Source organism: Cyclopterus lumpus, chromosome 13 (genome assembly GCF_009769545.1).
Source record: "Cyclopterus lumpus isolate fCycLum1 chromosome 13, fCycLum1.pri, whole genome shotgun sequence".
In the NCBI taxonomy this organism is placed as follows: Eukaryota; Metazoa; Chordata; class Actinopteri; order Perciformes; family Cyclopteridae; genus Cyclopterus; species Cyclopterus lumpus.
Window position 1 is genome coordinate 8,776,383 of NC_046978.1, and position 13,853 is coordinate 8,790,235.

Here is a 13,853-nt window from a genome sequence, read left to right on the forward strand (position 1 = left end):
ATTATTTGTTTTACATCATTGTGTTTCCACTTAACAGCATGACAAATGGAAATCACTGAATCAAAGACTCCAAATGCACCAAGGACTTCAGCAGAGTAATATGCTGTGAGTTAAGAATAGCAGACTTCATGATCATCAACAACAACAGGGCGAGGAGAAGAGGATGAATGCTGTGGAGTAGAGGAGGGTGGGGAACGGGATAGTGGAGTTGCTAATTAAAGACGTGGATTACGATACCTTCGGTTGCCTCTCAAGGAGATTCTGTGTTGTGTAAATCAAACAGACAATCTGCAGCACCACATGGAGTTTAATGCTGTTAAGTACCTGGAAGATTGCTCTCAAAAAAAAATATTCATTACAAATGTGTGTGTGTGTGTGTGTGTTTGTTTCGGCGCACGTATAGCTTGCAAATAGCTCGTGCTTATTCTTAAGCAAACTTGCCAGTTCTGGTCATGGCAGAAATAGATCTCAAACTATGGGTATACTGATATGGCTGTTGTATTAATGAGGGCTGTCACAGAATTTCAGCTGTCAGATCTACCAGTTTGGTTTGTATTTACTGTATGAACACACTGTCACGGAAGAGGAATTTGCTCTGGAATGTCATTCAGATGCAGAGCTTCATAAAGTGTGAAATGGAAGCGATAGAAAATGTGGCTTGGACTCTATTTCACAGGATTGCATGTGCTGCTCTACAACTCACAGTAATATAAACCATAAAGTATGATTTTGATCAGAAGAAGTCGGCACTAAGACGCTCAATACCGTGCCTCACTGTAACAAATAAACAAAATACATAAAAAAAATTGGAGCCAATTCTTAGCTGCCTGCCACTTAGCATTAAAGGAAACGTATTGGGAGTAAGCCTTTGTGGCAGACCGCTGTCCTGTCCAGGGGCTTGTGTTGTACACCTGCTGTAAGCTGTTTCATGCCCCTGCATTGGACGATAAGCTTCTGGTCTGTGAGCTGCCTCAGCATGAACAAGGCTAACCTACGCCGACAATCTTACAGGCAAATGTAGATACTCACAAACTATTTTGCGGATGCAAAAAGCCTCCGTTGTTCACTGTCAACCCCAAGATGCTGGACAGCACATAATATATTATTTTTAGGTCACGCCAAAGGTTTATGTGCAACTAAGGTTTAACATTGTTACCAATGAAATGATAAGAGGGGCCCCTACATTAGCTTTAATAATTTTTACGCTGATTAAAAACACTGAGTAATATAGTGCTAAGGTCAAAGGAATACTGTTTGCTGTGAGGTTTGACAGTCTGGTCATTAACACTGGACCAATGGAAAATAAATGGTTAATGTTTGCCAGATTTCTACAACATGGGACACATATCACACTGGGTGTACAGGAGCTGCCAACTCAGCAGGTCTTAAAATAATGTATTATGCAAAACATGTGGGAATCAATGCTAATGTTAGAATGCTAAGCTATCCAGCTGGTTAGCCTAGCCTGCCAGCGATGTGCTGTTACAAAATGGAATTAAAACACTTAAAAAGGACACTTGTTGTGTGAATGTTCGTAGACTATATAGAGCTATGGCGTCTCCTCGGCTTCAAATGTCAGTGAAAGCGACCGAAAAGCCTGAAGCCTAGATGTGTTATCACCTTCTGAAAAATATCAAAGAAATGTGCACAATGAAGGCAGTTTGCTCATAAATTAGATTTCTTACATATAAAGGGAGGAGAAATTCAAAATTCAGTTGAACTTGAGTGTGAAAAATACAAGTTTAAATATTTATTTTATATTTTATAAAACTTCCTTTTACATGTATACCTTAAAATACCACGCTAGAACAAATACTTGCAAAAGATGCATCATTCTAATTTATTTTTAAATCTTGAATATTGTTTTCTCTGCCCTCAACTTGCTGTGACTCCATATTTAACTGTGGGCATCCCCTATACATCAGTAGGTATGCGGCCTCACTACCCAGCGTTTGGTGGGATGTCTGCAGTCTATTATTTTGATGTAAGGTGCTGCATTATTTAACAGGTTTTCAAGTCATAAAAAGCAGCTTAGATCCCGTGAGAGGCACTGAGCTGTACTTAGGGTGTTTTTCATTCCACATTTTTTTGAAGTCTCTTTTGATTTTGGACTGTCCTGTACTCGGAGGCAGTTTAAAATGTGGGAATGAGACAGCAAAGAGCTACAGTACTATACTGTATGCATTTTTCTTAACAAAGCAGTGTCCTCGCCCGTTATTCTTTTTCTCGCTGCTTTCTCCTCCTCCAGCTTTGACTTCCTCCTTTCAAGTTCTTCTGATGTCACTGATCTCTAACTAACTACTCAAGTTTTTTTTTGCTTGGAATGAAAGTCCCTCAATCTCCAGTCTCGACATGTGCTCCATGTTACCTGCAGCAGGCAATCCATCATGAATAATGTGCCTTTTATGGTGCAACACAATGACCAGACTGGATAAGTGATCCATCAAGCACACAAAAAACACACATCAAGGTCATTTTTGTGGGCTGCTATTTGCATGCTGCTGTTTGTCTCATGCAATATCTTTACGCATAGTGGCAAAGTTTGTGCATGCACAGCAGAGACTCTGTGTTTGATGTCAATACCCAATTCCAGATGGGATGAGGAAGAGTACACAGTTGGCTGGTGTGTGTTGTCTCTCTGTGTCTCAGATGTCTGTGCTGCTCTGATTTTGTCAAATGTTTTCTGTGTGCACATTTTTTTGTATGATGTTTGTAAAAATCCTCTAGCATACATGCATCAATGAGAATGCATACGTATGTACTTCTTTGTGTGCCTGTGCAAGCCTTTGTAGTGTGTCCTGTAACATATAAGGCCGTCTGTGGAAACAGTGGTTACCCACAACAGAGGCCAGGTCATCAGTAAAGGAGCACATCATCTTGTCTCGGCTCCCGAAGGCAAAGGCGGTAGATGCTCCCTTTGAAGCAGCTGAGAACAAAGCATAAAATGTGCAGCGTTAGCATTGAGCCATGCAGATGAAAATGTAATAATATGTGTAATAGTGAAATGGGCTCTCTCCATGTCTTTTTCAAATCAATGGCCATTATGTGTCCTGGACTGGTGTGTGAAGAGCCTATTTCGCCTCATGTGTGTGCACATTTTCTGTCCAATAGTTGCTTTGCTTAATGATGGGCTGGCGTGGCCCCGTGGACATCGTTTGTCCCCTTTAATTACGTGGAGGTAGAGATTGTTATTCATGGTAAGGGACGGGGGAATGGCCCTCTGCCGCCCCCCTTCCCTGAGGCAAACTGCTCTTAGCATTGATGTGGGAGGATGTGCAGAAAACAGATGCTACCCCATGATTTCTGAGTGTTTGTACTAATGATGAGCTCCACATAGGCTATCTTTCAACCCTTTTACCGGTGGTTCAGCCTGATTTAAAGTCTTATTTTATGGATGGAGCAGTGGTACCCTCTCTTGCTCATCACCGAGGGATATACTGAATCTCTGATATACAGTATGACTGGTTTCACTGCAATCCTTATGTGGAGTTAGGGGGCAAGTCTGCCTCCTTGCCTCACGTCAAGTCTGCCACTATTCTTTTTAGAAGCAAAACAGTTGTTTTTTTCACATTGATCTCCTTACTACCAGGCAGCTATTGATCGATCTTCATTTCATTGCAATATGAAAAACTTTCAAGGATCTTTTGAGATACGTAATCACTCACACATTTTTCCCTGAATGGTATCCCATAGTGTACAGTTGAATTGAAAGCACTTTCAAAAACCCTCTTTATTGATGCATTCAAGGATGCTTCATTTGAGAGTTGGCTGACTTTGCCCTGACAAGCTATTCTGTTCTAAAATCACACCCAGGAGACATGAGCAAATATTGAGAGGACTCATGATTTTTTTGTTATTCAGTATTCCAAAAAAGTTCTTGGTCACAGTTACATTACCAAATGCAAATAAAGATATTCTGACAAGCCCACAATCTCTTATAGTGCCAAGGATCTCCTAAAAGTGCCAAGTACCTCCTAAACCTTTACCTCAAGCATCTCAAGGATATGACCAAGATACACAAGGACATCACACATATTGAGGGTTCTTAGCATGGATGTTGATTTTATTGGCGATACTATAGGTTTTTTACCTCGTCCTGTGTGAGTGTCTATCCTGCCAGTATTTAAGTGTAGGACGGGATGTGTCCGTGAGGCTGGCTCTAATTCCCAGTGGTGTCCATCAGCCCCTTCCCTCGAAGCTCCGACAGAAGGAGCTATTATTTTCTCATCGCCTTGGTGGCCCGTGTCCCCTGGGAGAGGCCTCCCCATGTGACTGACAGCTCCGTAAACACAGGCAGCCCCGGGGTGACTTAGTGAAAGCTCACTGCAGCGACGTCCTTGTCCCGCCTTTCCTCCCCCCTCATCCCCAGACTTCTCATCTCTGTGTGTCTCTCCGTCATGACCCCTTCCACCCTCAACCTCCCCATATTACCTTCACCTGCCGGGGTCAGAAGTCACGCATTAGAGGTAACCTTGCTGCACTCTTGCCAGCAGCTGACCAAGAAACAACAACCCCAACACTAATACTTTTGTCATCCATTATTTTCAGCCAAACCTCTTTTTCTCCCGGTGATCTTTTCAATATTTTTAGATGCACTCTATTAGCTCCATTAATGCAGTATCATAACAACGTAGCAGGTATTGAAAGGGCTGGCCAGGCTCTTCTGTGTGTGTGTGTGTGTGTGTGTGTGTGTGTGTGTGTCAGTAGGTCTAACTCCAGTGTAACTAAGACAGATGACTGTGTCAAGGTTGTTTCCCCACCGGGCTGGGAGAGTAGTTCTCCTCCCAAGCTCTTCTGTTTTCTCTACTTTGCGGGCTTCGTTGGTCCACACTGCTTATTGTAATGACCTGATGTAGATTCAGGTTCAACAGCCAGGGGCATCCATCTACATCAAGGTGCAGAAGACAGGAATACCCTCTGAGTCTGTCTGCTTTGTTTGTGTATCTGTGTTTGTATGTGTGCACATGTGCTCCTTCATGTCTGGATCATTTTTTAAATTTTATTTTGGTTTTGTTCCAAACATAAATGAACAAGAAATGATTATGCGTGCTTCCCATTAATTTAAATAAATGTTTATTTCAGATACCTTAACTTGATAAATAGCATTTAAGTTGTGCTGTATTTTAAATGTTGATTAAAACAAGATTGTATTATGTCTTTTGAAGTTGTGGAATTTCTTCAACTGAAGTTAAGCTGACTTTGATATTAAATAACAAAAATAACAAAACTACCATATTGAAAGCAATAATTCTTGAAAGGGAAGCATAAATGTATCATATCCACTTACATCCTTCATTCAAGGTAACATCTTAATTTTATGCATAAACAACCAAAGAACTGCATAAATCCCAGTTGCACACTCTCAGTCACTGTCTGGCTCAAGGAAGGTCAGCTAAATGGACATATTGATGTTAGAAAGTTACATTCATAGCCTCTTAAAGGAATAATTTGCCATTTTGGGAAAAACTTCATCACTCTCTTGATACAATGGCTTTAAATCATCTCATCTAACCCCTACCACCAACACGCGGTTAGCTTAGCTTAGCATTAAGACCGAAGGCAGTGGGAGTGCAGTGGTGAGACACCAGGAAATCTCTGCTCCCGACAAAGAAAAAGTCTGGAACATAAACTCCTTTAAAAAAATCAAAAAGTTGTATGTTCTGTATGGATAAAACAAACCAAATATAAGTTTTCTAATACTGTGTGGGTGTTACACGCTCATGAAGGGACATGACTTACGGTAACAAGGGCAACATCAAGGAGGCTGTATTCTGCTCTTTCTGATTCATACCCAGATCCTCACAACAAATTAATAACGCATCCGGCCCAATAGCCATCCAATACTGCAATGAGTCACTTTATGTTAACGCTGCTTCGTTGAGCATGTGAGTGCAAAGTTATTTCAAGAAGTGTGAAAGTCGTCTGCGTAACAATGATTATTCAACTCAGTATTATCTCTGTTTGCCTGCCACAGTCACAAGATAAATACAGAGGGAGGAATCTGTAAAATGCCCTTTCTGTTAACAATCACTAAGGCGGAGCAGTGGTAGTGACAGGCTGTAATTGACAATGTGACTTGGCTTGTAGTATCATTTCATGTAGCACAGACAGGAAGGGTTGGCAGGGGAAAGTAATATTTTGGAAAAAGAGCATTAATGTTCAGGAAGAAAATGACCGTGAACACATTCAAAGATGTTCATAGAAGAATCTCAGGAAAAAAAATGAAGAAACAAAGTTTTTGCCCACTTTGACCCTCACATTTAATTGGCTAAGGAAAAGGGGGGTTGTGATCCCTGCCTGTCAATGTGCGGAGACTCTAATTAACGAGAACCTTGGAGCATTGTAATCTTTGGATTTTGGGGTATCATAATGTATTAACTTTATTAAAGCGTGTGAGCTGTGCAAGCTAATTAGATGAATGTGCTTATTTGTAATCTGGATAATATGAATACATTTTAAACAAGCTCAAATCAGTCATTCTTGCTAATTACAGGGTGCGTAGTAGCTCTAATTGGTGATTGTGTGGCTGCCTGTGGAAGATACCCTCTTGCTGCCGCTCCTATCTGTGCGCCCAGCTTAGGCTAATGTGATGAAATCCTCATGGAGAGATGATGTGCTCTGCTGAAGGCTGACAGTCCCGAAAAGGAGGGCTCACCGTGTCAGAGGCTTGTTGAACCACGTACATGTTCAGGACCACTGCTGCTGTCTGTCAGCACAGAGACAGTACAAGCCCACTGTGTTCTCATTATACCTGAGTTTGTTTCTTTCTTTCCATCTCTGGGACGATCTCTGCAGCTGCAGCTGTTTATCCCTGTATAGTTTTCATGTCTCATATCACACATTTGATCCTTGTTTGTTGGAGCATGAAAGTCTTCCACTGTGAGTTGTCGGGCCAGTGGTTTGAATGTTGCAAGGGGAAAAAACAACTGTTCCACTTTCGCAGCTTTTTAAACTAGTCCATCTCCTTATAAACACAGTATCACTTTCACTCCTCTCAAGTTTAGGAATACAACATATGTATCCAGTGTCTTTTGACTTCAACTTACAATAAAACATTTAAATAGGTTAAAGGGGTATTCCAGTGATATGGCATTGTCACTGGCAAGATGACATCTTGTGTCTGTGCTTTACCAAGCCATGACAAATCATTGGTGAAAACCAAATGTATTCATGAAATGACAACATTATGGTGGGGGTTTGGTTAGGTTTAAACAATAAAGTGACTTGGTTAGGTTTAAGGAAATATGTTTTTGCTCAAATTACTTTGTTAAGGTCAGTTGAAACTCGTTTTAAAGGTGTTTTGTTGAACCAACCCTCCACCCTGACCTCCACTCGACAGATGTTGTTTTGGGGAACTGCTGAAATAAGTGATTAAATGTTGTCCTTCTTGGCATGAAACTCTGATTTCATTAGATCCTTTACACCTGTTTGTAGCGGTTTGAAACACAGCTTTTCGGTTCAAAAACTGGAGCTTTGGTTTCCTAGCCCAAGGCAGCTAACCCTGACGACATCAAAAGGCCTGATGACATCATCAGTGTTATTTTCTCATACTTGGCGAAGATCTCCTACAGCGATGAAAGACATTACACAGCTGCTTTCACAGGCTAAATAATAGTTCTCATAGCAGGTAACCTGAGCTTTATCTTTACAATTGGTGGACGTCCCTTTTAAGAATATCCTGTTTGAGTTATAGATGTTCTGCAAAACAGAGACAGAGGTGAGCATGTATCTTGTGAGACGCTCATGACATGTCAGGGTTAAATGAAACTATACAAGTTTAAAGAGTATGGTCTAGAGTCTAGACCTGCGCTATATGAAAAACTAAATTGACTTGACAATATGTTTAATCCTAAATATTTTAAATAAATAGCTCAAGCTTTTTTACCTACTTGAGCTAAATGTGATGCTAGGATTGCATTTATAAGGATTACCAAGAACAAGAATACAGCATTGCATTAGTTTACATTCCCTTTCCATCACTCTTCATTGTCTGGATCTGTCCAGGTGGTACGAGATTCTCCTTTCCCATTTCATTTGAATTTAGTTTCTATTCCAACCACGTTCCCGTCTCTCATATATGTATGTAATATAAATGTATTGGGTTGTATGGATTTTGTCTGCTAATCATTACCGGAGATATTTAAGATTTTACATACATATTTTTCTAATACGATCACATTAAGTAAAATGTAGGGATGCTTTTAAGTACAAACCACGGGGCAAATGGGGGCTGAATTATTGTGATGGCATTCCTTCTTCAAGCATGCATGTGAATAATCATGTGATCCCTTGAGAACTGCTTCTTCTACACTTTGCTGTAAGTAGGAGTAAGTCACTTGATAAATGGGTCAATTGATTTGTTGACTCTTTTTTGCTTCTAGGCTGAGCAAGTTTGATAAATCCAAGTCCAGCGTTGCATTGCAAGAATAGCATCAGTACTGCTGTGATGACATTACCTTTACCCGCAAAGATAAATTAAACGTTACTGTTCACTTTACAGACAATAAGAGGTATGTCAGATCATAAATGAGCGAAAGCAGATACACTGTGGAAGAACCGTGAGGGGGGAAATATGTCTGTGGCCCAATTTGAAACAGACGCCTGCAGTCATGTTGTCTTCAGTCTGTCTGTGTGTTTCTATATTCTGTTTATTCAGCTCGGGGCGTCCTCTCACAGCTGTGCCGAAATGAGCTCCTCAAAGTTAGAAATAGGCTCATATGAAGTAAAAAGAAACGGACTTACACAACCACCAGTGTGACACTTCCTACGATATACAATACTCAGGATTTAAAAGATGAATAAGCAAAACAAACTGTTACTATCATCTGTACACTGAGTGTAAATGCGGAGGATGCCCAGACGGTAAAGTCTGTCACATGAGCCCCACTCGAAGCTTGACCTATTTATAAGTTATTACAAAGAGCAGGTTGAAATTCATACGGGCATATGGAAGGCAGAGGGAGATTGCCAGCCACTGTCACTTACAGTGAATGAATCCGTTGCTAGTCCCGTCCTCCCGTGCATCTGAAACACACTATTAACTTTCCCATTGCTGATGTCACTTTTTATTGCCCCGTGGTTTTAGGTCTTGCCGAGTTGGCAGGCTCTGCTGCGCTGCGTTCCAAAGCCAGATAGATGCTTGTGTCAGAGTACAGAAATACAGCAATGATGGAGATATTATACTGAGAATTTAATTTGCCAGAGTGGGTTGGTAAATTGCACCCTTATGGCGATTAATGCAAAAAGGCTGCTGCACTACGCTTTGGGAAAATCATCCTGTGTCTATCTTTTTGCTGTGTATTGCCATAGCTGCATTTATACGTTAAATAATGTAACTCTGAAAGTGGGACATATCTATTTTCAATGTCCTTAAAATACAAATGTGAGGTTAGTAAAAATGATTAGCCTGCCAAAGTCAACTTTTGATCCCTTTATCTATAGATTTTTTAAATGATATACCCTCGGTATGTTTTTGCATGTCTGTGGTATGGTGGCCATGCCAGATTTAAAAGCCCAGTGAGCTAAGAAAGAGGTAAATAGAGTATCTATATGCAGGAACAAGGGCAGTGGTTTGAGTCTAAAGTCTTGGAAAATACCTGTAAGCTCAGTTTAGCTGCTGGAGGTGAGATTGAGTAGTTTATAGGATGAGGTTCATCAATTAGAACCACAGGCACAGACATATTGGTTTATGTCACATCATCTACTTAAGGGTGATTAATTACAACTATTATTAATGAGAAATTATTAATGCCAAGAGGCCTGTGATTGCACCATGAGGGCTTAAACCAACCGTCATGGGACTGGGCATTGCTTTGCATATGGCAGAGGGTAAAACGTGTGCTGCTTTTGTGCAGGACACAATAGTGAGTGGCATTTGAACATGCGCCTGCTGCATTGTGCACAGGTAATTAACATTGCATAATCTACCTGCTTACAAAGCAACTTTTGTAATTAGAGTTATGATTGCCGTAATGACAGCGATTCTACTAAAGATAATGAAGTTGCCGCATTGTTTGTGCTGCAGACTTCTGACATACGGGACACAAAAGGACACAATAGCCAGACTGACTGCCTTTGTTCCCGCTCAGGCAGACCCAATGACTGCAGACAAATGGCAAATTGCGACCAAATGATGTCGACCCAGGGAAAACGGTTCAGACACATGAGAATGGGGCTATAATGTAAAAACCAAGTGGAAGCTCATGGACTGAGCACCTGAGCTCGGACACACAGAACCTACAGCTGCCAAGTGCTTTCTGACTGCTACAATACTGTTCCAGGGGGAAATGTTTCTGTTGTGTTAGTGCATATTATATTATGCCTAAGAAATGGAACACAAACCTGAGAGAACATAAGCTCAGGTTGCTCAGATGGAATATAGTTGGATTGGGGTTTAGTAAATGACTATTATATTTGTAGGTTTAGCTGACTTTTTCCCAGCTTTTAAACATCTAAACGTCTTCATAGTGTGTGAGTGCTACATAAGACTGGATTGTTTGTATGGTAATACTACTTAAAAATAAAAAATCTGAAAACCATCCATCTGTCTCGTGATGAAAATGAAATTGTCCTTTAAAGAGACGGTGGAGCATTTATTCAAATAAATTAATAGTTGTCAGAGATGGGATCTTGATAGGAGGCACTTACGCCTGTAGCGTCCATGGCTGTGCAGTCAGTGGGGACAGGTCCATAGAGCAGACTTTGGACTAATCCATCACCGCTAGCGAGGGTGCTTGGGGCCAAGCGCTTGGCTTCTCCCTTCAGGAAATAATCAGCTTTTAATTTATCACAGATCACATTCATGAGAAGACGGATCACTACTGGGAGGCCACGTGTGACCAGACCCATCTCCCCAGTCGTGCTGGAGTGCTTTCGGCTCTTTCTAATTTATTCTAATATGGGTTTTTCTCATATCTTCATCATTTTGCCAGTTTGAAATGAAGAGACCCTTTACCCTTGTTAAATTATAGCAATTTTAACATGTTTCCTAGAATATAAAACTTCCATCTAGGCCACACCGAACAGTTAGCGTCCACCATTATGCACCATCCTTGTTACCAGCCTACACTACACAGTAGCAATGAAATGGAAAGTGGGACAGTGAAGCAGCGTCTTTCCCTGTGGAATGGATGGAGCATGTGTTATTATGTAAGTCAACTGCAGGGCGTCCTAATGGCTTCAGATTTGTTTCTGGCCCCTGTGTGTTGCCACAGTCTGGGCCGTAGCCCCCACAGGAGTGTAGTTGATTAGTAGCACGACTTGGAGGAGCACAAGAGATGTGATCTACGCTAAGGGGGAAGGACGGTTCAGCCACGTGTCGTCCAACATCCCCACCGATCACTTTACTGATCACAGGCAGGTTAATCCTTTTATTGTAATGAAGTGAAGGAGCATAATGTACTGTGAATGTGAGATGCTTAATCCAGTGTTGGCATTTTTATGAGGAATGAGTAGCCACGGTGACATAAAGAACAGAGTGCTTGAGAGGCACAGGAACTATCCATCAAAACACGACGCTGACATAGCACAACAAGGCAGCGCACACTGGAGAAGGAGATTTATATTTGTGTCTTCAAGACCAACTCCTCTTATTTCTACTGCTCCACCATCCGCACGCTGTGTGGACCAGCGCCCGGGAGTCTGTTGCACCATTTTGTATCTTTAGACTTGGCATAGTTATGACAAGAGTAACACTGGCTAACTGCCAGTTGGGACAGTTGTAGGTTGTAGCCACAGCAAACTGTTACAGTACAAGAGTGAAATACTATATGCACACTCCACTGCTAAGCTCAACAAAACTTAAAACCGACATCAAAGGTTTTGACTTCATAAGCCTCAGATTGTAAACAAGGTGGACAGATTTTATTAGACAGCAGTTGCAGAGAAAGTAACGCAAACCTGGATCTACAAATAGCTAGCACAACCCAGTCCTTGTCCCATAGAAACAAGTATGCCTCATATAACCTCAACAGAACAGTTTAAGTGCATATGCTACATCTGTGAACAAAAGCCAATGATTCCAATGAGGTCCTTTGGGGTGCAGGGAGCACTCCTGAAGACCTTCTTCGACTCGGTGGTGGCATCAGCCATCTTTTATGGAGTGGTCTTCTGGTGCAGCGGCATCACAGCAGCTGACAGGAGGAGACTGCACAAACTGGTGGGGAAGACCAGCAGCGTGCTGGGGTGTCCTCTGGATACTGTGGAGGTGGTGGGGGACAGGAGGATGATGGCCAAGCTATCGTCCCTGATGGACCACCCCTCCCACCCCATGCAGGGTACTCTGGCAGCGCTGCACAGCTCCTTCAGCCACCGGCTGATTCATCCCCGGTGTCTGAGGGAGAGGTACCGCATGTCCTTTCTCCCCGCTGCTGTCAGGCTACACAACTAGCTGAGCTCCCAGTAGGCCACAAACACTTGAACACTTGAACACTTTGGACTTCGCACTGAACAGCACTTTAGCCCACCCACTGGTGCAATAATACGTTTAAGTACTTTTTAATTTTTTTATTTATTTTATACACTTTATCCACTTTATTCTATTTCTACTCTGTATATATAATATTCTTCTTGTTTTTACTCTTTTATCTTATTTCTGGGCTGCACGGTGGTGTAGTGGCTAGCACTGTCGCCTCACAGCAAGAGGGCCGCGGGTTCGATTCCCGGTCGGAGCGGTCCTTCTGTGTGGAGTTTGCATGTTCTCCCCGTGGCAGCGTGGGTTCTCTCCGGGCTCTCCGGCTTCCTCCCACAGTCCAAAGACATGCTGCAGGTTAATTGATCTCTAAATTGCCCATAGGTGTGAATGTGAGAGTGAATGGTTGTATGTCCCTACATGTGCCCTCGATGGACTGGCGGCCTGTCCAGGGTGTCCCCTGCCTTCGCCCTATGTCAGCTGGGATAGGCTCCAGCGCCCCGCGACCCTAATGAGGATAAGCGGTATTGAAAATGGATGGATGGATGGATCTTATTTCTGTTATTATACTACTTGTTTTTTACTTATTACTGTGAGCAATGCTGCTGTAATCCTGTAATTTCCCCACTGAGGGGTTAATAAAGGATTATCTTATCTTATCTTCATCGTGTGCTCTCTCTGTGTCTGAAGTGAATACAAGACTCTTGAAGAAATGTGTAGGGGGCATACATTAATGCTGAACTCTGGGATCAGACACTTTGTTGTTGATACTTAACTTGAATTGCACAATACTCTTAACTCTGTGTGCGTGGGAGAGCAGAACTAGTGCAGCAAATTGCATTGTTAGGTTTTATGGAACCTGTAAAGAATATGTATTCAAATTCAGAAAAATGCGGCACAGATGAGCAACTTCTTTTTTTTAATAAAAGCCATACAGACAGAGAAGGAAACAAAAGAAGCCATTAATACACACATGTCATTTAAAAGGTAGGTTTGATCTATTTGAAGTCTGTCTAAATACTCACATCTTATGTTGAGAGACAGTGTAACTGTAACTCATCAGAAACCATCCACTAAGCGACTCCTTTTTATCGCATCTTCTGTGACAGAAATGAGGGACAATATCTTGTTCTGTTCATTCCCAAGTGCTTCAGTTAAGCTACTAATCAGCAGCCCGTATTGATCTTTGTCCTGCTAGTGGAATATAGTTTGTGCTGTGCCTCGAAAGCAAAGCTGTATTTAATTACCAAGATGTGGTAAAAAACGGGAAAACACTATGCTCCCACTGAGCTCTTTTCAGTCCCCCCCCCCCCCCCCCCCCCACACACACACACAAATTAAAGACTCACCAGGCACTTCTTCCTTTAAGATGCGTCACTGACCTCTAAGAATCATCAACCAGTTCCCACCCATCTGGACAAGTTGGTGATGGTATTCCAGACTG